The 24,794-nt window shown below is 43.7% G+C and overlaps 2 long non-coding RNA genes across 15 annotated transcripts in view; one reads left to right on the forward strand and one right to left on the reverse strand.

Moving 5' to 3' along the window:
- LOC146399436 (uncharacterized) overlaps nucleotides 1-24,765 on the reverse strand; it is a 244,054-nt gene extending 219,289 nt beyond the window's left edge. For 5 of the 14 annotated variants that reach the window (XR_014817726.1, XR_014817721.1, XR_014817725.1 and 2 more), the window contains exons 1-5: nucleotides 24,484-24,765; nucleotides 23,822-23,916; nucleotides 12,325-12,413; nucleotides 11,746-11,951; nucleotides 10,284-10,346 (exon numbers count right to left, since the gene is read on the reverse strand). This is a non-coding gene — a long non-coding RNA (uncharacterized LOC146399436). Of the gene's footprint in view, nucleotides 1-6,669; nucleotides 8,184-10,131; nucleotides 10,347-11,745; nucleotides 11,952-12,324; nucleotides 12,414-23,807; nucleotides 23,917-24,483 lie in introns of those variants that run through there. The other 9 variants (XR_014817724.1, XR_014817719.1, XR_014817723.1 and 6 more) reach the window with 4 other exon arrangements.
- On the forward strand, nucleotides 8,916-9,716 carry LOC146399438 (uncharacterized). The gene is made up of 3 exons (XR_014817735.1): nucleotides 8,916-9,042; nucleotides 9,148-9,247; nucleotides 9,586-9,716. It is a non-coding gene; the product is annotated as an uncharacterized LOC146399438 (long non-coding RNA).
- Nucleotides 24,766-24,794: the final 29 nt, after the last annotated feature.

Here is a 24,794-nt window from a genome sequence, read left to right on the forward strand (position 1 = left end):
GCCACAGCAACATGGTTTCAGACCTACATCTGCAACCTACATTGCAGCTAACGGCAATGCCAGATCTTTAACCCACTGAGCCAGGCCAGGGATCAAACCCTTGTCTTCCTAGATACTAGTCGGGTTCATTACCAGTAGGCCACAACGGAATTCCTAGTTTCTATTTTTTTATTTTGAAGAATTTTAAGGCTCTGGAAAAGTTAAACGAGCATTACAATGAACAGGTTCACCAACTGCTAACAGTTTAACACATTTGCCTTATCTCCCCTCCATATATTTACTATTTTTATTGTTATTTTGAGAATCTTGAGTACATTACTCTCAAGTTTCTTACTAAGATATTTGAAAACTACTGAAGAACTGACTTCCTTAGGGTTTCCAATGTTTGCATTAAATGTCCTCTGATACCTAACTGATCTGAAGTGACAAGAAAAAGGCTCCCTCTCTCTCCTCCTCCTCCCTCTCTATGTACATACATACATACATACACATGTATACCCAGGAATTATTTTTAAGGACAAACTCAAATTAAAACCTTCACCTTGCCAACCAAAAGTTACATCATGTATTAGAAGTTAGATTTAACAGTTCTCTAATGCTTTACTAACTCTGTAGAGACACAGCCCCAAACACATTCTTGCAAGACAAGCATGTGACATATTAGAGTGTCATATCACACCTCTGCTGTAATTTAACTTTCTCTTTATACAGATTTTGCTCTGTCTCCATCCTCCTCCCAGCTTTATGAAAAAATTCACCAAAGCGACTTTGGATGTTTTTCTTTGACTCTACTGCCACCTAGTGTGGAGAAAGAATAATTCTGGGCTCTGTTAAAAAAATATATATATATATATATATTTTATATGCACCCACTTATCTGGTTTCAAAGCCTGTATTATTGCAGAAGAAACTGCTGGGAACTATGCCTACCATGGTCCTTTTGCTTTTCAGTAAGTAACACCTCTAAGAAAAGAAATCATACTTCAAAAATTAGACTATGCTTCACATTCTCATGAAACAAGGTAGAGACTTGGTTTTCCCAATGTCCCTGTGGCCTATCAGGCCCTTTCGCTACGATCATATACTCAGGTCTTTGCCATGGTATTTTCCTTCTTTCCAGTGTGACAGGCTGAAAAGAGGGTGGAGAAAAGAGGAAGAGAAGGAGAAATTTAAAGTAAAGAGGAGGAGAATGAGACAGTAGCGGAAATGAGGGGAAAAAAATAATAAAGACCCTAAGAGACTAAAAATGGGGTAGAGGTACAAGAAAGAAAATGGAGAAGGAGGGAGTTCTCGTTGTGGCTCAGTGGTTAATGACCCCGACTAGTATCCATAAGGACGCAGGTTTGATCCCTGGCCTCGCTCGGTGGGTTAAGGATCCGGCCTTGCCTTGGGCTGTGGTGTAGGTTGCAGACGCGGCTCGGATCCTGCGTTGCTGTGGCTGTGGTGTAGGCCAGCAGCTGTAGCTCTGATCTGACCCCTAGCCTGGGAAACCCTAGCGCAGGTGCACCTCTAAAAAAAAAAAAAAAAAAGAAAAGAAAAGAAAAGAAAATGGAAAGGAAAGAGGAAAAGAGACCTGGGAGTCTAGAAAGCAGGGAACTACAAGGGGTAAGTGTCAAGGAGCCAAGGGAGGAAGAGTAAAGGAAAGAGATGGGGACGGCAAGGGGACCAGGGTCAGGGGGCTGTTAATCCATCAGCCTTGGGGGGAACCCAGGCCCACACAACTTGGGCAGCTCATAGAGGTCTCAGCCCTCCCTGGCCCCTCATCCCATCCCACCCCACGCCTCTTCATCCCTTCCCTGGTGCTCACCGCCTCCTTTCCCACAGGACAACTGGGTTATTCGTTATGAGCGCTGTCCATCTGCACTGGAATCAAAGTTCCCGGAGGGCAGAGACTTGGGCCTTTCTTTTTCTTCCTGTTTTATCCTCTGACATGTCCCTAAGTGTCTCGAGCAATGCCTGACACATTCAATAAACGTGTATTGAATAAATGAAGGAATGGTGAGGGCCACTCTAGAAATGGGCAAGAAGATGTATGGGCAGACTACATTTTCTTTTTCTTTTAATCTTTTTAGGGCCACACCCAAGGCATGTGGAGCTTCCCAGGCTAGGGGCTGAATTGGAGCTGTAGCCACTGGCCTACGCCACAGCCACAGCAACACCCGATCCAAGCCGAATCTGCAAACTACACCACAGCTCAAAGCCACACCGGATCCTTAACCCACTAAGTGAGGCCAGGGACTGAACCTGCATCCTCATGGATGCTAGTCAGATTCGTTTCCCCTGAGCCACAACAGGAACTCCCTGGGAAGACTACATTTTCACTTGCAGGTTATCAGTTGGTTTATAACATGTCCTGCTATGGACTAAATGTTTGCATTCCCCCCAAAATTTATAGATTGAAACCTAATGCCCAATGCAATGGACGGTATTAGGAGGTGGAGCCTTTGGAAGTGCTTGGGTCATGAGGGTAGAGCCCTCGTGAACAGGATTAGTGCCCTGTAAAAGAGACCCTGCAGAATTCCCTCGGCCCTTCCACCGTTTGAGGACACAGGGGAAAGTCCGTGACCCAGAAGACGGCCCTCACCTGACCATGCTGGCACCCTGATCTTGGACTTTCAGCTCCAGAACTGTGAGAAATAAGCTTCTATCTGTCATAAGCCATGTAGTCTGCAATTCATTATTGCAGTCTAAAAGGGCTAGTACACTTTCCTTCTGAGGAGACAAGCACTTCTTAGAAGTTATTGGCACTCCGTTAAAAAGAACGAAATACCAGCACTTTTTGCAACATGGATGGACCTAGAAACTATCATGCTAAGTGAAGTCAGCCATACAATGAGACACCAACATCAAATGCTTTCACGGACATGTGGAATCTGAAAAAAGGACAGACGGAACTTCTTTGCAGAACAGATGCTGGCTCACAGACATTGAAAAACTTATGGTCTCTGGAGCAGACAGTTTGGGGGGGTGGGGGAATGTGCTTGGGCTGTGGGATGGAAATCCTGTGAAATCAGATTGTTATGATCATTATACAACTACAGATGTGATAAATTCATTTGAGTAATAAAAAATAAGTAAAAATTAAAAAAAAAAGTTATTGGCACTCAAGTCAACAGCGGTTCCGATAGTTAAATTCTGACACCAAAAACAGAGACAGAAAGCATGTAACAGAATCAACCACTTTTTAGAAACGGAGAGGCAAACCAGTAAAAGAGATAGATCCTCACTTCAAGCTCAGTCTTAGAAAGAATGTTCTACAGCAAGAAAAGCAAATTATAAAAGGTTGTTTTGGGAGTTCCCTTTGTAGCTCAGTGGTTAACGAACCCCATTAGTATCCATGGGGATGCAGGTTTGATCCCTGGCCTCACTCAGTGGGTTGAGGATCCGGCATTGCCTTGAACTGTGGTGTGGGTCAGAGATGTGGCTCGGCTCCAGCGTTGCTGTGGCTGTGACTGTGGCGTAGGCTGGCAGCTACAGCTTCAATTCGACCCCTAGACTGGGAACTTCCATATGCCTCGGGTAAGCCCTAAGAAGAAAAAAAAAAAAGACAACCAAAAAGTTTTTGTTTTGTTTTTTTTGCTTTTTATTTAATTAAAATTTCACCTTTTCCTATATTTTCCTCACTACATATCTTATCTTTCCAGCCCCAGCTCAAACAGATAACCTGATAACTGAATTTTTAAACCCTGACTATCTATATAATAAAGAACTCTGAAAAGCTCATGTAAAAAATTATTTCAGGAGTTCCCATTGTGGTGCAGCAGAAACGAATCTGACTAGGAGCCATAAGGTTTCGGGTTTGATCCCTGGCCTCGCTCATGGGTTAAGGATCTGGTGTTGCCATGAGCTGTAGTGTAGGTGGCAGACGCGCCTCGGATCTGGAGTTGCTGTGGCTCTGGCATAGGCCAGTGGCTACAGCTCTGATTAGACCCCTAGCCGGGGAACCTCCATATGCCTCAGGCATGGCCCTAAAAATAAGGGACAAAGGACAAAAACAAAAACAAAAAAAAATTTCAGAGTTAGAAGCTTACATGAAAAGATATCAAAGTCTTTAAGAAGAGATATAGAAAGGAAAAGTTTAAGGAAGATATCTTTCTACCTATATTTGAAAAATGGCTGCATGATACTTGCACACTTCATGACGCTAACTGAAAACATTAGGGGCAGCTGAATTCACTATTCAAAAATCAAAAAGGAATTTTTTTCAATTCTTTCATGGCAGGTCTTTACTGGATAAAGATACAAAGGCTGATTTGGAAATCTGGCCTTTGAGGTGTGTTGTAAAATGATGCTGACTCTGCATGTGCTCACACAAATAGGTCTAGCCAGCCAGACACAATCCTTGCTTCCAGATCACACATACCGTTCCAAGCATTCACACCTACGTTATCTAATTTGGTGCCCCCAGTATGTCTTAGCTGGGAACAGGTATTATCTTCAACTGCCACCATTTTGCGGCTTTAAAATAGTGAAGCTGGATCTACCTTATTTTCCCCTCTCCATCTCAGCCTCCCATGACAGTCATGGCAGCCCAGAGCCAGAGGTCTCTCCTGTCTTCCCCTAGACCACAGTGGGTCCTGGGCAAATACCATGGCACTGAGAATCCAAGTGGGTGAATGCAGCAGGAGTTAAACATCTCAAACTGGGTCTCCTCAGTGGTTTGGAAGAAACGGCTTGGGTCTTAGGAGTGCTGGGACACAGGTTCAATCCCCAGTCTGGCACAATGGGTTAAGGATCCCCACATAGCTGCAGGTGTGGTGTAGGTCTCAAGTGTGGCTTGGATCTGATCCCTGGCCTGGAAACTCCATATGCCACAAGGTGGCCAAAAAAGAAAAAAAAAAAAAAGGAAGAAGAGAAAGAAACAAAACAGCTCTGTCATTGTTTGTGACCATGGCCAAGTTAAGTAAACTCTTTGGGCCTTGGCTGCCTCATTTGTAAGGTGATTTATGTAGTTCTGCGTGGCCTTTAAGGTGGTAGATTCCAGACAATAAATCCATGGGTCAATTGGGGAAAAAGAAAAAAAAACTGTTTTAATTTTAAGGATTAACATGAGCTAGCCATCCCGCTATTTAAAATAAATTCAACTACAACCATCCACACACTTCTCCTCTCATACTCGCTACAACCAGTGAAGAAATGACATAGAGATCCAAATGAGGACACAAAACAAGTTTATTAGGGCACTGATTCAGTACCAAATGCCCCGCAGAGATGCCTCATAAAGCTGAATAAGGGGGCATTAACTGGCATCTCTGGAGGAGCTGGGTTTAATAACCATGCCTGATGCCAGTCAGATGCAGCACAACCTATCAGGGAAGCACTCCTCTACCTGGATGAGAGGGGCCTCAGCACCCCACACCTGCCCTGTGGCTGCTGTTGGGGGCTGTGAAGGGGGCAGCTAAGCTATTGCCCCAGGAGGCTCTGAAAACAGGTCAAAACAGAATATCAAGTAACTTCAAGGCCATACACACTAAAGGCCAAGATTCATTGCCTTTTCCGTTTTCCATTGCAAATGCCATTCCAAGCAATACTCAACATCTCTCACCAGAGATCTTACAATGAACATCATACAAAAGTCTGATGTCACAAAGCCAGCCACACAAAAGCACCCAAATTTCAACATGATCTACAGAAATGACTATCTTTCCAAGAGAGGTTGAATTCCAAACATGAAAACTTTTGACCTTGGTCAATTCAAGTCTGAAGATGCTAACGTTCAACATTTTCTAACACTCAGATTTGCTATACAATAGGAATCGTCTTCTCCAGCACATACTCCTGACAGCAGAACTGTCTCTTTCCTGAGTGTTACAGACAGAAGATCATGGATCCCAGTAGTACAAAAGGCACTTTTAGGAACAAGCCAGAGGTTAGAGGTACTATCTGCATGCAAGCCTCCCATACAATGGATCCTGAGAAAAGCCGTGGAAATGGTACGCAGGGGCTGAAGACGGTCTCTGACTGTGCTTCAGTCTAACTGAAGACTGATTGCTCTAACTGTGCTTTTCAGCTGAAGTAGAGTGTACCCTACATCTTCTCCCACTTCCCAGCTCTCTGCTCAGGAAGATGCTAGGACTCTCTGCACATTTTTTTTTTCTTTTTAGGGCTATACCTGCAGCAGTGCAACCAGTTCCCAGGCTAGGTGTTGAATCGGAACTGCAGCTGCCGGCCTACACCACAGCCCTAGCAATGCCAGATCTGAGCTGTGTCTGAGACCTACACCACAGCTCATGGCAACGCTGGATCCTTAACTCACTGAGTGAGGCCAAGGATTGAACCTGCGTCCTTATGGATCCTAGTAAGATTCATTTCCACTGCACCACAACAGAAACTCCCACTAGTCAGATTCTTAACCCACTGAGCTACAATAGGAACTCCTGGCTGTGCATTTTTAGGACATTTCCAGAACTATTTGTGCAACAGGTACCAGTTGCCACACTGGAGAGTCTTGCTCAATTTCCAGTAGAGAACAATCAGTTGAATACATACAGTAGAATTTTGAGTTAACCTCAAAAAGGAAGGAAATTCTGACACATGTTACAAAATACAGCCTTGAAGACATTACACTAAATGAAAGAAGCCAGTCACAAAAGGATAAACAATGAATAATTCCCCTTATAGGTGGTACCTAGAATAGTCAAATTCATAGAGACAGAAAGCAGAACAGTGGGAGTTCCCATCGTGGCTCAGTGGTTAACCAATCTGACTAGGAACCATGAGGTTGCGGGTCAACGATCCCTTGCTCAGTGGATCAACGATCTGGCATTGCCATGAGCTGTAGTGTAGGTTGCAGACGCGGCTGGGATCCTGCGTTGTTGTGGCTCTGGCGTAGGCCGGTGGCTGCAGCTCCGATTCAACCCCTAGCCTGGGAACCTCCATATGCCGCAGGAGCGGCCCAAGAAATAGCAAAAAAAAAGACAAAAAAAAAAAAGAAAGAAAAAGAAAAAAGAAAGCAGAACAGTGACTGTCAGGAGCTGGAGAGAGGGAGGAGTTATTGTTTCATGGGTACAGAGTTTCAATTTCAGAAGATGAAAAAGTCCTGGGGACAGTGGTCATGGTAACCCAGCGATGTGAATGTACTTAATACCACTAAACCATACACTTAAAAAGTGATTAAGACTGTAAATTTTAGAGTTCCCCTTGTGGCTCAGCGGTAACAAACCTGACTAGTATCCATGAGGATGCGGGTTCAATCCCTGGCCTTGATCAGTAGGTTAAGGATCTGGCATTGCTGTGGCTGTGGTGTAGGCCAGAAGCTGCAGCTCCAATTTGACCCCGAATCTGGGAACTTCCATATGCTGCTGGTGTGGCCCTAAAAATTTTTTTTTTAAATGTAAATTTTATATATATTTTACCATAATTTTTTTAATTTTCATTTTTAAAGAATCTCTTAGCCTGATTGTGGAACTACAAACACCTTTTGAATATTCTTTGCAACACTCAGCTATCTGGTGATGTGAAATACAATGAGACCGCCAAAGCGCTGAGGCTCTTTTAGTTAACACCCTAGCAAACCCAGCTCTCCTGAATTCTCTTGTTTTCTTCATAGAGGAAGGCTCTTCCTCCAACATTTTCACATCTGGGCCAATGCTGGGGAGACAGCTTCCACCCCACATGCTTACCATCCAAAAGGAAGAGACGCACCTAATCTGATCAATAAGCTGACATTCACAGGGCATGGCTCACCGGTGGGCAAAGTCTGGGTGAGAGTTCATGGCACCTTGGCAGAGTTAAGCTGGCTAAGCCTGGCCCACTCTAGCAATCTATAATTCTGTCTCTGCTCCACCTCCTCTACCTGTGACTGGGTGTCACTCAGATCAGCCCTGTGGGATAGACCTGGCTGAATTCAGTAGCAAAGGAGGGAAGAGAAGGCTGCCCTTTGGCCTGGATTTAGGATGTTACTGAGCCCTTGCCCAGCCCAAGACCAAAGGGACACTTTGATCCCCATCTGGGTCTCAGTTTCTTGAACCTTTTCTCCTCTGACAGGTGCAAGAGAAGCAAAACTATATCATCTTAGGTTTTCAGCTGGAGTTCTTCATGACAACAACAAAAAATAAAGCATGCAACTCGCATCAGTCAGGAGAAATCTAAATGAAGAGGAACTTTTTTTTTTTTCTTGCTTTTCAGGGCCACATTCACGGCATATGGAGGTTCCTAGGCTAGGGGTCTAATCAGAGCTACAGCTGCCGGCCTTCACCACACTCAGAGCAACACCAGATCCTTAACCCACTGAGAGAGGCCAGGGATCGAACCTGCAACCTCATGGTTCCTAGTTGGATTCATTTCCACTGCGCCACGACAGGAACTCCAAAATGAAGAGGAACTCAAAGCAGTGGCTTAGAACCCTAGCTTATATAGCAACTTCGACCAAAAAAAAAAAAAAAAAAGAAAAAAGAAAAAAGAAAAATCTCTAGGGAAATGGTAGGACAAAGGAAAGCAGTTTTAGCCTTCCAAGAGCGGCAGACAGTTGGAAGGTAACTATATGGGAGGACATTAAAGGAGTGAGGTTTGTTCGCAGATCCCTCTGATGTCTCTGGGCCACTAAAAGCCTATTGCCAGCAGGAGAATTCATACCCTCTCTTTAAGCAGCAAAGAGGGAGCTTTTCCGACATCTGCGGCTTCTCAATTGCTTTCAGCTCAAAATAAATTTTTCTGTCAGGGAGACATATTTTGGAGTGACATTCCAGTTTCCGTCACAAGAAAGGAGGGCAGCAAAGAAAAGGATAAAGGCTTTACGCCCCCCAAATTAGAAAAGTAGGACAGATATCCTTTTGGGAAATACATTTCGCTTTACGCAAAATTCACTTTCTTTTTACTTGGTTTTTCATTTTGTTGCAATGATGACAATTTCCTAATTATCACTAGCTGACGAAGCGACATTTGAGGAACATTTGAGGAGGAAGTACATTGTGCTCCAAAATTCTGCACTACTAAGACCATTGCTTCTGCTTCCACCAGCCCTCTCAGAATCTCAGGAAATGAAAGTAATAAAAGATAGGCGTGGAAACCAGGATTTAGTGCCTTACAGAATGTGCTGGACAGGTAAGTATTTGACAAGTGAAGAAATAAGGTCTTTTCTCCTGCGCCAGGGTGATCTAGGACCTCATCTGATTTATCTAAATAAATCATCTGTTTATCTAAATCCAGAGTTGGCTTGGACGAGGACACTCTTACGTGGATGGGAAAAAGAAGAACCAGGAGTGACACCGTCCTGGGGCACACTGCACCCAAAATGATTTCACAATAGGTAGCGAGTTTATTTTTACTTCATGCGGCTGCCCGCAAATTCAGGTTTCTCTGGTTCAGCTCTTTTGTGCTAGCATTTGTTCATTAAAGTGAAATGATCGTCTCTTCATCATTGTATACACGCCAGGACTAAAGGGAAAAGTTACATGAAACGGCCTACATTTCATGAAGTTCTCCAGGTATCTGAGTTCATGAGCACGCACTTATTTCTCTGAGAATCATTAGCTCATTCTCTCCACTGTGTTCCCCTGCAGAGAGGGGGAAAAAGAACTCGGTGTCCCCACCCCCACATAAAAAGTCATTCTCTCTTGGCAAGCAACTTTTTTTTTTTTTTTTCAGCTGACATGTCCTAGATTGTTCTAAAAAGAGCAAATATAAGAAGAGATGATTCAAAGACTCCCTGGGAACTGCCACCGTCAGCTCTTAATTACAAATGCAGGGCTAGGCGAAACATCTGGATTCTGAGTCATTCCATTTCTCCAGAAAGGAAGATGTCGGCATTAGCCCTCTTGTTGCACAAACCTGTGATCTGGAAGCAGGCTCCTGAGCGGGTCCACAGTGCGCTAGGTCTTGAGACTGCAACTCACCCCCACCCACTCGCACCTACATGCAGCACATTTTGAAGGCATCTTAACCGACTACCTGCAACTGAGAACATTTAAGTCTATTTTTTTAAAAAATGACTATGGAGTTCCCGTTGTGGCACAGAGGAAATGAATCTGACTAGGAACCATGAGGTTTCGGGTTCGATCCCTGGCCACATGCAGTGGGTCACGGATCTGGCGTTGCCATGAGCTGTGGTGTAGGTCACAGATGCAGCTCGGATCCCGTGTTGCTGTGTCTGTGGCGTAGGCCGGCAGCTGCAGCTCCAATTCAATCTCTAGCCTGGGCACTTCCATATGCCATGGGTGCGGCCCTAAAAAGCAAAAAAACAAAAAATAAAAATGACTGCAAAAGCAACATATGCGTGTCTGTGTCTGTGTGTTCTAAGGGAAGAAGGAAATAAATAACCTTAAAAACCTATACAGGTTTCTGACCTTGATTCTCGAATGCCTGGACCAATACAAATTCAGGAATATTGCCTTTTGTGTGAAGAGATCCTAGGAAAAAAGTGAAAAGGGAAGCAGATTATTTTCTAGAAAATGATAAATTCCAAAAGACAGCTGCCTGAGGCTTTTTGATTAATGAATAACAAAAAGATGACGGCAAAAGACATTGAAGAGTGAGAACCAAGTTCACCAATGTGTTTTTAGGAGTGACTGTCTCTTTTCATGTGGCTCCTATGGGGAAATTTCACTGTTTATACAGAGAGTGTAAACATCTGCTGACTTAACAAAACACTGGTTTTCATGTTGTACCCCTTCTCTCTATGCCGTGGTAGACAGCTTGACATTTAGGCTCACAGGCTTTGTTATGAATCGGCGGTTCAAATCCTGGCTCTCCTATTCATAGCTATATGTCTTAGGCCAAGCTTATTATCCTAAATTCCAGTTTCCACACCCTGTATGATGGGACTAATGGCTGGGTCTGTCCAGGGCAGCTGTAAGGAGAGAAGGAGATAACACAGGGAACCGCCACAGTTCAGTTCCTGGAACACTAAAAGGCTTGATGACTGTCGGGGTGGGGTGGGATGGCAGTTTGCAATGGATTTAGCTAGACAAAGATTCAAATTATGGGAGTTTCCATCATGGCTCAGCAGAAATGAATCTGACTAGTATCCATGAGGCTACAGGTTCAATCCCTGGTCTCGCTCAGTGGGTTAAGGATCCGGTGTTGCTGTGACCTGTGGCGTAGGTCATGGATGTGGCTTGGACCCTGCACTGCTGTGGCAGGCTGACAACTGCAGCTCTGATTGGACCGCTAGCCTGGGAACCTCCATATGCCACAGGTGCAGCCCTAAAAAGCCAAAAAAAAAAAACCCTCAAATTATAAACACCTGATATAGAACAAAACTAAAGCTCTCCAGGACAGGCACTACAACCTCAGACTCTAAGTAACAACATCATAAGACATGCTTGTACGAGATCCCTTTGGGTAAAGAAATGCAACCAAATCCGAAAGAAGAACGGAGGCTGGCAGAAATCACCTCTGAAAACTCTGACATAGTCAAGTGTTTGCAAAAGGAAGGTAGCACATTATGATAGGGACTCCCTGAACTGGCCAGGTACTACCTGGTGACTCCAGAAATTAAAATGGCCTGTCCTCAACTGGACTTGGCCCAGATGTCTTCAGAGGAGTGCTTGAGAATGCAACTTTTCTACAACTTTGTCTGAAGGTAAAAAGAGAAAAAGCAAATGGGGTGGCTGGAAGTAACTGTAGGAAGGGCCTGGCATGGCACAGCGGGAGGAAGAACTTGTTTCTTACCTTCACTTCCTCTCAGCCTCCCTTCCACCAATCTCTCCCCAGATGCCACGGGCTAGAGCCCTGGACAACCCTCGAACTTGACCAGAATGATATCACTCTAAGATAACATAATGACATTATATTGTTATAACTTACTTTTAGTAGCTAGTACTAGAATTCATCTTGCACAAGATCCTTCTGTGTTTGTAAAAGGCCTGGGTCAGTCCACTTGGAGAAGGAATATCTGTGGGGTCATGGATGCGGGCTGGTACCATGGCTTCTGCAATTTACCCTGCATCAGGGGAGATGCCTGTGGTGCTCCTGGAGTGGAAGCAGATGAATAGTCAGGAGGGAAGAGGAGGCTGTGGGAAGAGAGAGAGAGAGAAAAGAAAGAAAAGTCAGTGAAATGATGGACAGCTGTGTAGCAATGGAGGAGAGAGCTCCTCAGACTCTCACCAAAACCACTAAACCTACGAAAGCTCACGAGTGGGTTATGATATGTGCAGGGTTTGTGTCTTGAGTTGAGAGGTTACAAACCAGAGAATGCACAGGCAGAAGCAGGAGCCAGTGAGGCGATGTGATTAAACATCCACCTAACAAAGGCTCAACGTGTCCTGAGCAGACATGGAAAGGTCAAAAAGACCTTAAGAAGGTGAGAACGTACAAAAGTGGAGCAACAGGACAAGCGACCTGCCTGCGCACGTGCGTGCAGACACCACCCACATCATCACTCACCCATCAGCTCTGGCTGGACTCCCACCATGTGCCGGGCAAGACCACCACGGTGACCAAACCAGAGTTGTTGCTTTCCTGTTGTCTGCACCCTAGTGGAAGAGACAGACATGGATCAAGTAATTACACGGAGAGTCGTAAAAGAAGGAGCGCATGGCGTTACGAGAGACTCTGAGACTGGCCCGGCCAGAGATGAAAGTTTCCCTGAATAAGTGATGTAGTGATCTTACTGATCTGAGCACTTAAGTGATGAGATGCTGACTGGGTGAAGACAGGGGAGAAAAGCAGTCTGGGAAGAACAACGTGCAGAGGTCCTGGGCTGGCAGGTTTGAGGACGGGAAGACGGTGAAGTGTGACGAGGGCAAAGAGATGGCAAGGAGAACAGGCTGCCTGATGGTGGGAAGCGGGGAAGAACCAAGCTCCTTGGGGACAGTGGGCCATAAGATGGTGTTAATCTTTACCTCAAAAGCCATGGGAACTGAGGGTTTGGGATGGAACTGCTATAAAATTTGGTTGTGATGATTGTTGCACAACTATAAATGTAATAAAATTCATTGAGTAATTAAAAAAAAAAAAGCAGGAGTTCCCGTCGTGGCTCAGTGGTTAATGAATCCGACTAGGAACCATGAGGTTTCGGGTTTGATCCCTGACCTTGCTCAGTGAGTTAAGGATCCGGCATTGCCTTGAGCTGTGGTGTAGGTCATAGACGCAGCTCGGATCCCACATTGCTGTGGCTCTGGTGTAGGCTGGTGGCTACAGCTCAGATTAGACCCCTAACCTGGGAACCACCATGTGCCGAGGGAGTGCCCCAGAAAAGGCAAAAAGACAAAAAAACAAAAATTAAAAAAAAAAGCAGTGGGAAGTCATCGAAGGGAAACTGACGGGAACCCCCCAGAAAAATCTGAAAATGGCAAAGGAGACCCGTTTACACTTTATCCATACTTCCCTTGGTATCTCTACTACCACACCTAGCCTGCGGAAGAGCATGCCCTAAATCTGAAAAGTAAACATTTAATTAACTTTGTTAACTTAGTCATTTCATTTAAATAATTCGTATTTTTTTAATGAACTTTCCATCAACATACAAGAAGAACTCCCAATTCTGAACCACCATCAAAACGCAAAGGCCCAGGAGTTCCCGTCATGGCTCAGGGGCAACGAACCCGACTACTATCCATGAAGATGCCAGTTTGACCCCTGGCCTCGCAGGATGGGTTAAGGATCTGGCATTGCCATGAGCTGTGGTGTAGGTCGCAGATGCAGCTCAGATCCCCAGTTGTTGTGGCTGTGGCTGTGGCACAGGCTGGCAGCTGCAGCAATGATTCAACACCTAGCCTGGGAACTTCCATATGCTATGGGTAGGGCCCTAAAAAAAAAAACCCACAAATGCCCAGTATGTTAATTCACAATTCAGTATTTGGTCTTTAGTTACTGAAAGAATACTGAATTAGGAGTCAAAGAGCCTGAGTAATTCTGACTCTAGCATTGATTAGTCACATGGCTTTGAGTCAGCCTCCAAACCTCTGTGCCGATTTCCTCATCTGTTTGGGTAATAACTCTTGCCCAACATACCTTACAGGATTAAAGTGAGAGCATTTTGTAACACCAAATAAACAGATTATTATTAACCTTACTCTGAATTGCAGAGGCAAATACACAACTTAACCAATTCAGATAAAGGTTTTTTTTTTTAACCTCACATATCAAACTTTTGCAATATTGTTACAAAATAATGCTTAATCTTGAAGGTCACTGCTCTCTAATACATTATAAAACTACTTCTTGTGTACACAGAACTGAGAAAGAGATTATTTAATTAAAAGTTTTGTTTCATTTGACTGTAGCACAGATGATTCAGTTCAAATATTATCACCCAAGTATATCTACTTTTAAAAAGAAAAGGATATATAAAAAGATCCCCAACTCATCAAAAAGAAGTACATGTCAGAGTGCCTGTCATGGCTCAATGGTTAACGAATATGACCAGCATCCATGAGGATGCAGGTTTGAGCCCTGACCTTGCTCAGTGTGTTAAGGATCCGGCGTTGCTGTGAGCTGTGGTGTAGGCCAGAAGCTATAGCTCCGATTCAACCCCTAGCCTGGGAACCTCATTAAAAAGTCAAAACTATATAAGGAGTTCCCTGATGGCGCAGAGGAGTAAGCATTCAGCATTGTCACTGCTGCAGCTTGGGTTCGATCCCTAGCCCGGGAACTTCCAAGTGCCACAAGTGTGGCCAACCCCCACCCCCCAAAAAACTATGAGATGCTATTTTTCACCCATCATAGGGGCAAAAATGTTAACTTTTGACAAAACCAGTCTGTTGGACAGATTGTGGGAAAACAGGCACTCCTGGCAAGTACAAAACAGTACTATGCCTATGGAGAATTAGGCAACACCTAGCAAAATTCCATATGTATCTATGCTTTGGCCCAGAAATTACACTTCTAGGAATTTTATCTTGAAAATACACCTCCAACAATACAAGAAAGCACATACACAAGGTTATTTGTTGCAGCATTATTTGTAATTGCAAAATATTGGCAATACCCTGAAGGCTCACATATAGGACTTAACTGAATAAACTGGGTGCATTTACTCAATGGCGTACTCTACAACTAGAATATAAAAAAGCAAAAAAAAAAAAAGAAAAGATTTCTATGAGATGACAAATATATTTATGATTATAAATATGTTTATTTTATATTTCCAGAATATTATAAAAACCAAGATGCTAAAAAGATTCTATGTAATATGCTATACTTTATATGATAAAGATAAAATATACCTATTCATTAAAGAAACACAGGAATAGTAAATAAACAAATAAATGTGATTATCTATGGGGATTGGAGGTGATGAAGTAGGAGAGATGGAAAGCAGATAAGACCTGTCTGAATATAATTTTTTATACAGTTTTGGATTTTGAACCATGTTAATATTTTACATATTTTAAAAAATTAAATCAGTAAGAATGGGTGGGTAGAATGAATTGAAAGAAATGAATAAATCTGGTTATAACCAAGTTAATAACACAATCACAAAGAAAAAGGAATTAATCCAATACACTTTGACTAAACACTTTCAGTGGGATATAGTCAAAGGACAAAAAAAAAAAAAATCTTGAACCTTACTTAGTAGGCCTGTTTTAGGTAATGATGTTGGTGAGGAATCCAAAACTGTTTTTAGGTATGTTGTAGAAATGAACAAATGAGTAAATACATTGAAGTTTTGAGGAAACAGGAACTTCACTGTGGGAGAACAAAGTGAAGCATGAAGGAAAAATCCTATCCTACCAGACTGGGTATCAGCTGGAGTATCATTATGAACTCATGACTTTTAAAAACTGTCTGTCTGTTGAGTACTGGCCATCGGAAGAACCAAAAAGCAAATTCACCCCAGAGCAATGAGCACACATGGCACTCAAGTCTTGTTTTCTAAAGGCCATTCCCCAAACCCTGGAGGAAAATGCCCAATTGCAAGGTGAGCCTGGAGCAACTAGTTGTGCCAAAAATTAAGGAAGTGTTCAAAACTGAGGAAGGTATGTCAGAGAGATAAAAGAACTCATTTAAGGGACTGTCACTTGCCAAATTTGGGACAATGTGAGCATCAAAATGGATAATGACAGGAATGGATTATAGCAAACTAAATAAAATAGATTCCATGAATCCACACTTAAATTTTTTTTAATTTTAAAGGGACTGGGAGAAGGAAAAGCCTTCCTTTATCGAAGAATGCCAACTAATAAACATAAAAGAGAAAGCAGAAAAATCAGTATTTCACAACTACCATAGTAACATTTGATTTCAGAAGAGAATCACCAATGGATACTAAAACCATTGGGAGAGGATGGGGAAACAGGATCTTCATACAGCCCGTAATATCCTATCACAAATCACTTATTAACTACAAAGGGGAAAAACCATCTTTATTTATTTATTTATATTTTATTTTATTTTTTTGTCTTTTTGCCTTTTCTAGGGCTGCACCCGAGGCACATGGAGGTTCCCAGGCTGGGGGTCCCATCGGAGCTGCAGCTGCCAAGCCTACACCAGAGCCACAGCAACACAGGATCCGAGCTGCATCTGCAACCTACACCACACCCCACGGCAACGCCGGATCCTTAACCCACTTAGCAAGGACAGGGATCGAACCTTTGTCCTCATGGATACTAGTCAGATTCATCAACCACTGAGCCATGACGGGAACTCCAAAAAGTCCTCTTTATAATGGAGAAATGCAATAGCTAACATCTTCAGCAAGTGAGCCCATTCACCATTAAAATGACATATTCACATCCTGTGTCCTCTGTTGTGACACACTCAGATGTGTGATTAATCACCTACATAGTCTTCCTGCCAAAAAAAGTTTAACCTGTCTAACCAGGGAGAGGCAATCAGACATCTGCAAAAGAATGGGCTTGGAGTCTTCAAAAATGTCAATATCATGCATGAAAAATAGAATACAATGACAACAACAAATGATCATCAACCTGCACTACATTAAAGAACACTAAAGAGACATGAAAATAAATGTAATGCAATGCATGACCCTTGTTCAAATCTTTAGATTAAAAAAAAAAATAGAAGTGTTAAAGGACATTTTTGGAACAACTGCAGAAACCTATATATAGATGGCATATTAGAAAACAATATTATATCAAAATGTAATGTCCTGGGTATGATAACTACATTGTGGTAATATAGGAAAATATCCTCATTTTAATTAATTAATTTATTTTTATGGCCAAACCCACGACACATGGAAATTCCTGGGCCAGGGATTGAGAACAAGCTGCAGCTGCAACCTAGCCACAGCTGTGGCAATGGAGGCTCCTTTTAACCCATTGTACTGGGCAGAGAATCGAATTCCCACCTCCACATCGACCTGAGCTGCTGCAGTTGGATTCCTAACCCGCTGCGCCACAGTAGGAATTCAAATATCTTCATTTTTAAAAGATACATGCTGAGAGTTTGGGGGCCTAGGTGTCTTAACATAATCTGCAACTAATTCTCAAATGGTTCAGCTAAACAATATACATATGCACAAAGGGAGGATAAAAGGGAGGGAGGGTGGGAAAGAAAGGAAGAAAATAGGACAAAATGTTAAAACTGGTGAATTACATAAATGGCATATGGATATTCATTGCACATTTCTTGCAGATTTTCTGTAAGTTAGCTGTTTTTTCAAACCACGACGTAGTGAGGGGAGAAAGGAAGCTTTTCATATGGTCACTGCAAGAAGACAGCATAGTCAGACAATCTGAGAACATTCAGTTGGGTGGATCCTTGCCAAGAGCACAGGCTCCAGCAGAAAGTCTCTGGAAGACACTGGAGACGGCCAAAGTGAGCAACAACAAAATTCATACAGGACACTCTGTTCAATTAGAATTTCAGACAAACAACAATTTTTTGAGGGTAAGTATGTCCCAAGTATTTTATTTGGCAGCCCCACCCTGGGAGGCACTTTGATCTGTTCCATGCCCAGGATAAAGTACAACAGTTCAAAAACACTAGGGCAGTTTAAGATTAGGGCAATTGATGGGGTTTTTTGTTTTGTTTTGTTTTGTTTTTTTGCTTTTTAGGGCCACACCTGCGGCATATGGAGATTCCCAGGCTAGGGGTCCAACTGGAGCTACAGCTGCCGGCCTACACCACAGCCACAGCCATGCCAGATTCAAGCTGCACCTTCGACCTATACCACAGCCCACGGTAATGCCAGATCCTTAACCTGCTGAACAAGGCCAGGGATCAAACCCACAACCTCATGGTTCCTAGTTGGATTTGTTTCTGCTGTGCCACAATGGGAACTCCTTGATATGCTTTATGTACGATTTGCCTTTAATCAAACTCTACTCCATTTTCTGTAATGAAGACCACTCTTCAAGCTGTACTTTCTCCTTACATATTGTTGGTACAGCCCTTATTTAGGCTTCATTTTTCTCACTGAACCGAATAACTTCCCCCACTCCCACCACCTTTGATTTCTAAATACTACTTCCCCCACCCCTTTACCTATCTCTTTTAATTTCTACCTGTTTCGGCCCAGGAGAGAACAGTTTCAAAACAATAAATGATACTTAGCCAGGGCTTTAACCCCACCCAATGTCATTAAATGCCTTGACCTAGGCCAGCTGGGGAGCCTCCCTTCCAATCCCTGGACTCTTGCCATAGCACTTTCAGTACCTTTGGCATCGCTCAGGCCAGAGCAGCTCAGAGAAAAGATTTACAGCTTACACTCTCTTAAACTCCCTCGTATAACTGAGGCCCCTCCTTTCTTGGTCTTCTTCATCAGCTTGTCTTATGTTTCTTACATCCAGATGTTGGACAGCCTCATCTTTAATTCTGGGCATTTTCTCTTCTCCCCCTGGGGTCTAGTGCTTCCCCAAGTTCGATCACATGTATCTCGTCTTCATGATTTTTGACATCTCTCAATAATTATGACTAGTTTTCTTTAAATGGATTTGATTTTTTAAACATATGTGTTTTAAAAGAACTTTAGCACAATTATTAACAGAAATTAAATATAATAAGTGGAAGATAAATCTAAAAACAAAACCACAGAGGTCTCTTGAGGCACAGTGGGTTAAGGATCTGGCATCGTCACTGCAGCGGCTCAGGTGGCTGGTGTGGCACAGATTCAATCCTTGACTGGGGAACTTTCACATGCCACAGGCACAGCCAGAAAAAAAATAAAATAAAATAAAATAGAGGCTGGATGGTAAGTTAGGGACACTGAAGACCAGGAGAGAAGGTAACCTGCCCAAGATCAAAGCAAAGTAGGGGCAGAGCGGGATTATACCCGAGACCACTGAGTTGCAGTTTCAGAGAACAGACTCAGAAAGGAACACTGACTCTTGGCGGCCGGAGGTGGGGGGGCTCAGTCAGGGGACAGGAGCTTGGTGCATGGTAGAGTAAAAAGAATATAAATTCTGAAGTAACAAAGGCTGTGGTCCGGTGTGAATAGGCCAGGAAAGTCACATTACCGTATGCTCGTGATTTTACTCTTTGAACCTCTGTTTTCTAACATAACTTACAAATTATAGAATTGGGAGAGGACAATCAGACACATATATTGAGTGCTCAGCCCAATGGTTACACCATCAATCAACTGAAGTTTCCTTTTCCTCCCCCATCTCTGTTATCACCAGCACGGTCACAGACCTACCCACCACTGGCTATAACTCCTTTTGAAGGAGATACAGATTTTTTTTTTTTTCCTTCTGAATAATCCAGCCCTCACGTCTTTCCATCACTGCCCTGTACCCAGTGCTGGGAGAAAGGACTCCGTCTGGGCTAGGCTGACTGGCCAAAAGAGAGGCAGCAGCTTCCTGCCATCTTCTAGGGGCTGGCTCTGTAAAGATGAAGATGGCCTAGAGATGAGCTCTGAAAGCCTCAGACAACCCCCTGATTTCCATAGCAATGAGAGGGCTTCGGGCTTTAGAGGCAGCACCTGAGCCCAGGGATAGTCTCAGGTTCCTGATCCAGTGAATGTTCAGAGGCCCCTGGGGAAGTTTGACCCCAGGAATGCCCTGGGAGGGGCAGGGCTGTGCAGAGCCTAGAGAAGTCTAGAGGGCAGCATTTGATGAGTATGGAGATAAGAGGCATGCAATGCGACCTAAGAAAGAGCTAGGAGTTGGATAGTCAGTTTCCAAGAGACAAGGCATAGCTGAAACTTGGAAGTAAGGCCAGGAAGGAAAGATGGGGCTGCTGGTCTCCATGGCAACAGGGAGGGGAGCACAACTTTCCATCACTCAGGGGGTGAGTGAGTTGAGGGCAAAGTTTAAAACATGTAACCCACCCCTAGCTTGAAACCAGGGGAAAGCAGACCACCCAAGAGAAACATGGGATTTTTTGTTGTTGTTGATTTTTAGGACTACACTCACAGCATATGGAAGTTCCCAGGCTAGGGGTTGAATTGGAGCTACAGCTGCTGGCTACAGCCACAGCCACAGCCACAGCCACAGCCACGCCAGATCCGAGCCATGTCTGCAACCTATACCACAGCTCATGGCAACGTCAGGTCCTGGGACCCACTGAGCAAGGCTAGGGTTCAAACCTGTATCCTCAGCTATACTAGTTGGATTGTTTCTGCTGCACCACAAGGGGAACTCTGAGAAGCATGGGATTTTAGGAGTGTGAAGATAACAGCAGGGTACGGTGAAGTAGAGAACTGAAACTGGCATTTTTGGGCATACTGGAGAGTCCACATGTCCTTGAAAAGAATCCAAGTGTTGCTGGATTCTTCTTGGTGTCAAGGAAGTCAGATGGCAAAGTAGCAAGGAGACTACCAACCAGGGAGAAGTAGTAGACTGCCCACATGAACATCTCCTGGGAGCTGCAGCTAGATCCCAAGAGGGATGCATGATGCTTTCAAATGCAGGTCAGCAACAGTGAACCACTGGAGGCAGTGGCCTCAGCTGAGAGAACTGACCATGAGGCCACGAGTCTCAGACCTCGGCATCAGATATGCAGCACCAAGGCAAAGAAGAGACCCCAGAAGGACCAGAGAATCGAGAAGACCTCTCAAAGAGCCTGTGGATGTGTATCCAGGGACACTTCTTTTCAGTCTTAGGACCCCAGATCATCACACCCCAGACAGCATGCAAAGCATGTGGAGAATGAAATCTGAACAATGGGGCATATATTCAAAACAGACCAAACCATCAAAGATTCGATTTAAACCAGAAAAGACTGAGACATGTTAACTGACAGGTTAAATTTTTTATCCCCCATAGTTCCCAGAGGGAAGTAGAGGCCTGAAGTAAGATGAGCTTCATTTTAAGGGAAAAAAAGTACACTCATCTAAGCCAAATCTTACATTTTCGATTTCAGGACATTTGTTACCATATTTTCTCAACACTTTGAGAACAGGGACTGCATATACCAGGCACTCTTCATTCGTTGAAAAAATGAAATGGATGAATGACCCTAAATAAATGGCTGATTCTCGAGTGGCAATGTCTAGATTTTAATTATTAGCACATACCAGCTCACCAATTTTCCTAAGGTTTGAAAACATGCACTGAAAATAAAATTCTTTTACTTTACACAACTTCTTAGCTCATACATATAAGGCCCCAGAGTAATTTAAACTAAGAGACTTTGTGGCAGGCGGAAACAGATTTTATCAGCCCTTTGCAATTCCTCAAGCTACAGAAGATAGAAAAGTCCAGTCTAGGAGTTCCCGTCACGGCTCAGCAGAAACGAATGTGACTAGGATCCATGAGGATGCAGGTTGGATTCCTGGCCTCCCTCAGTGGGTTAAGGACCCGGTGTTGCTGCGAGAGATGTTGCAGGTCACAGACACAGCTCAGATCTGGCGTGGCTGTGGCACAGGCTGGCAGCTGTAGCTCCAAATCAACCCCGAGCTGGGAACTTCCACGTGCAGTGGGGGTGGCCCTAAAAAGACTAAATAAAAATAAATAATAAATGCATGGTTGAGTGGCCTTGCTGAGAATGCGACCCTTGAGCAAAGATATGAAAGAGATGAGGATGTGACTAAAGGGAGGGAAAGCATTCTAGGCAGAGGGAATAGCCAGTGCAAAGCTCTGAGGCAAGAGTTTTCCAGCTGTGAAGGAATCACAAGACTGTAGTTTGGGGTGCGTTGGGGGGGGGGCATGTAGAACAGAAGTAAAGGGAGGAGTTCCTGTCGTGGCGCAGTGGTTAACGAATCCGACTAGGAACCATGAGGTTGCGGGTTCGGTCCCTGCCCTTGCTCAGTGGGTTAACGATCTGGTGTTGCTGTGAGCTGTGGTGTAGGTTGCAGATGCGGCTCGGATCCCGCGTTGCTGTGGCTCTGGTGTAGGCTGGTGGCTACAGCTCCGACTCAGCCCCTAGCCTGGGAACCTCCATATGCTGCAGGAGCGGCCCAAGAAATAGCAAAAAGACAAAAAAAAAAAAAAAAAAAAAGTAAAGGGAGAGGGTTTATAGCTATTGCAAGGACTCAGCTTTCACTCCGAGAGAAACAGGGAGCTACTGATGGGCTTGGAGGGGAAAATTATAATCGTGCTCAAACTTTAATGTGAGTTTTCGGGCAATCGTGTTGAGAACAGATAAAGAAGGACAGAGGTGAAAGCTGATAGCAACGAGGCAGGGAAGCAATGGTGACTGACATCTGGTTGGGAGGTGTGGAGGGAGTAAGAAGTCACTGACTCTGCACATACTTGAAGGAGGAATCAACATAATTCCCTAATGTCCAACAATAATCTGTATCGAGGTTGCAAAGAACAAAAAGCCTTACTTGAGGTCTTAGGCAATGCAGCTGAGCAGACAGAGATTCAGACACAGATTCAGGTAAAACCTCAAGTGTCCTGGAGAAGAGAGAGGGTCAGGGGCTTATAAAAGCAAAAGCAATGGAGTTGTTAAAGTTCATGCAAGGTTGTAAAAATTCTTGCAAGAATTATGATTGGCTCTGATGCAAAAAGGAAATATTTGTCTTTAAAGGGTAAGTTGTCATGAGTTATTTAGGATAAGGGTCTGAAAAATTATCTTGGGTTTCTGGAATACTGTGCAGATGTTTTGGATGCCTACGTGAAGATAATAAGTGGTCAAAAGTTCAGATTCCAGCTGAGCTGAAACGTGCTGTTAGGTCTCACTTCCTTAATGGTCTCCCTGCTCCATTTTAGAGTTCTCTTAGCTAGCTACATTGACTCCATTTTTACTTCCCGATCCCACTAACAAAGGGGATTAAAAAGCCCTAGGAAAAAAACCTGGCTGACAAAACTATGACTCCAACCCTTACACTGCTGACTTCATGGCCCTATGTGAAAAAGAGCACTGGGTTTGACGAGGGTAGCCTGTCAAGAAGATATTAAGCTTCTGGTTCAGGAGACAAGACACACAGGAACTCATGGAGCAGTGTTTCTGTCCTCTAAAGCTCACAGCTGCCACATTTCTGCTCCTAGTTTTTGGAAATACCTCTGGACTGTAGAGCAATCACCACAAAGATTCTGAGAAACTGAGTCGTCCCTCCAATGACATCCAAATAAAGCATCAAACCAAATGTTTCCACTGGATTTTACAGATCCCTGTGACCAATTTAAGTTCCCATTACAGTACAATACGGACAAAAAGAGATATTTTATCTGTCAATATCTTTTGATTAGCACTGTGTCTTGTTTTACAGAGCCTCATTTAGCCTCAAGGGGAATCTTAAAAGCACATTCTGAATAGAAGTTAGGCTTTGGGAAACACACTGAAGAAAACGCAAATAAAAAATATTAAAGCCTTAAAAAGCATTATCAACTGCTACTCTAAAATTCTAGACACTTGAGGCTGATGTTTCCTGAACCAGTTCTTCCATACAGTATTCCCTGACTGGGTGTGGTAGCATTAGTATTGCATATAATAAATGTAATCATGTATCATCACGCTTTTTGGACTCTATAAAAACACCACTGTCAGCCTGTTGAAAAGATTGGCTTGATTGTCACGTATATTCAGAACCAAAGCATCTAGATAAGGCATTATACAGAAGTTGTACCTACCTGTTTTAAATTACCTTTAGTATAGACAGTGGTTAAGAAGAGACTCTGCTTCATTAGGGTTTGGATTCCAGCGGTGCCATTTACTTCACCACAAACTCTATTTCTCCACCTTTAAAGTGAGGATAATGATATTCTAGAGGAGTTGTTGTGCGGATTAAGTGAGTAATTACTTGTAAAGCTGTCAGAACAGTGCCTTGGCAACAGCCAGTATTAATGTGCTCCTTTTAAGACCATTATCCCTCCAGAATCTCATGGATTTAAATTTGAATGCTCTTAAAAAGCAGAGAAATCAAAGCTGTCACATTTTTTCAACGCTCTAATTTTATTAGTTGCTCGAGGCTTTCGAAGTATTTAGAACAAGGCAGATAGCATTGACGGTAACAGTCAAAACAAAAAGAGGGGGGAAAAAACCCACCCAGGTCGTTTGCTAGTTTCATTTAAAAAATTCTCTGTTCAAAAATTCTAGTATGACCGTCCTTGGTTATCCTTTGCGATTATACATTTTCTTCAAAACACGGTTTTGTTTTTAAGAGAAGTTAATCTGAGGACTAAGAAAAAAGCACAGCATTTCCCTTGAACACACTGAGATCTGGGTGTACAGTGGAAGCTTAAACGCTGGCGTTTCTAGAGGGTCGGCAATTAAGACCTCACTGAGACATTCATTCCCTCGAATTACCAAAATTGAAAAACCAGGAAGAGCGCCACGAGGCCTCAGATCCAGACTAAACTTTCCCTGGAAGCAACAAGGAGCACCCAGAGGAGAAGCCGAGCCTCCGAGTATATCCAGGCCCTGACTGCGGCCTCTGCGTCTCTCTCGGAGAACGAGAGGCTTCTTTCTCTCCTCTGCCCCGCGCTTTTGCGAGAACAGCAAGCGGGCCAAGCGACGAACGCACGCAGCAAACAAGAGTGGAGTGCTAGCTGTCAGAACACGACCCGACGTCCCACCCGGAAAGCGCCTGCGCGCAGGAGGCTGCGGCGGCGGCGGAA

The sequence above is a fragment of the Sus scrofa genome, chromosome 10 (genome assembly GCF_054392235.1).
Source record: "Sus scrofa isolate SSC_HxYL_T2T_F1_AM1 chromosome 10, Sscrofa_HxYL_maternal_Yorkshire_Landrace_v2.0, whole genome shotgun sequence".
In the NCBI taxonomy this organism is placed as follows: Eukaryota; Metazoa; Chordata; class Mammalia; order Artiodactyla; family Suidae; genus Sus; species Sus scrofa.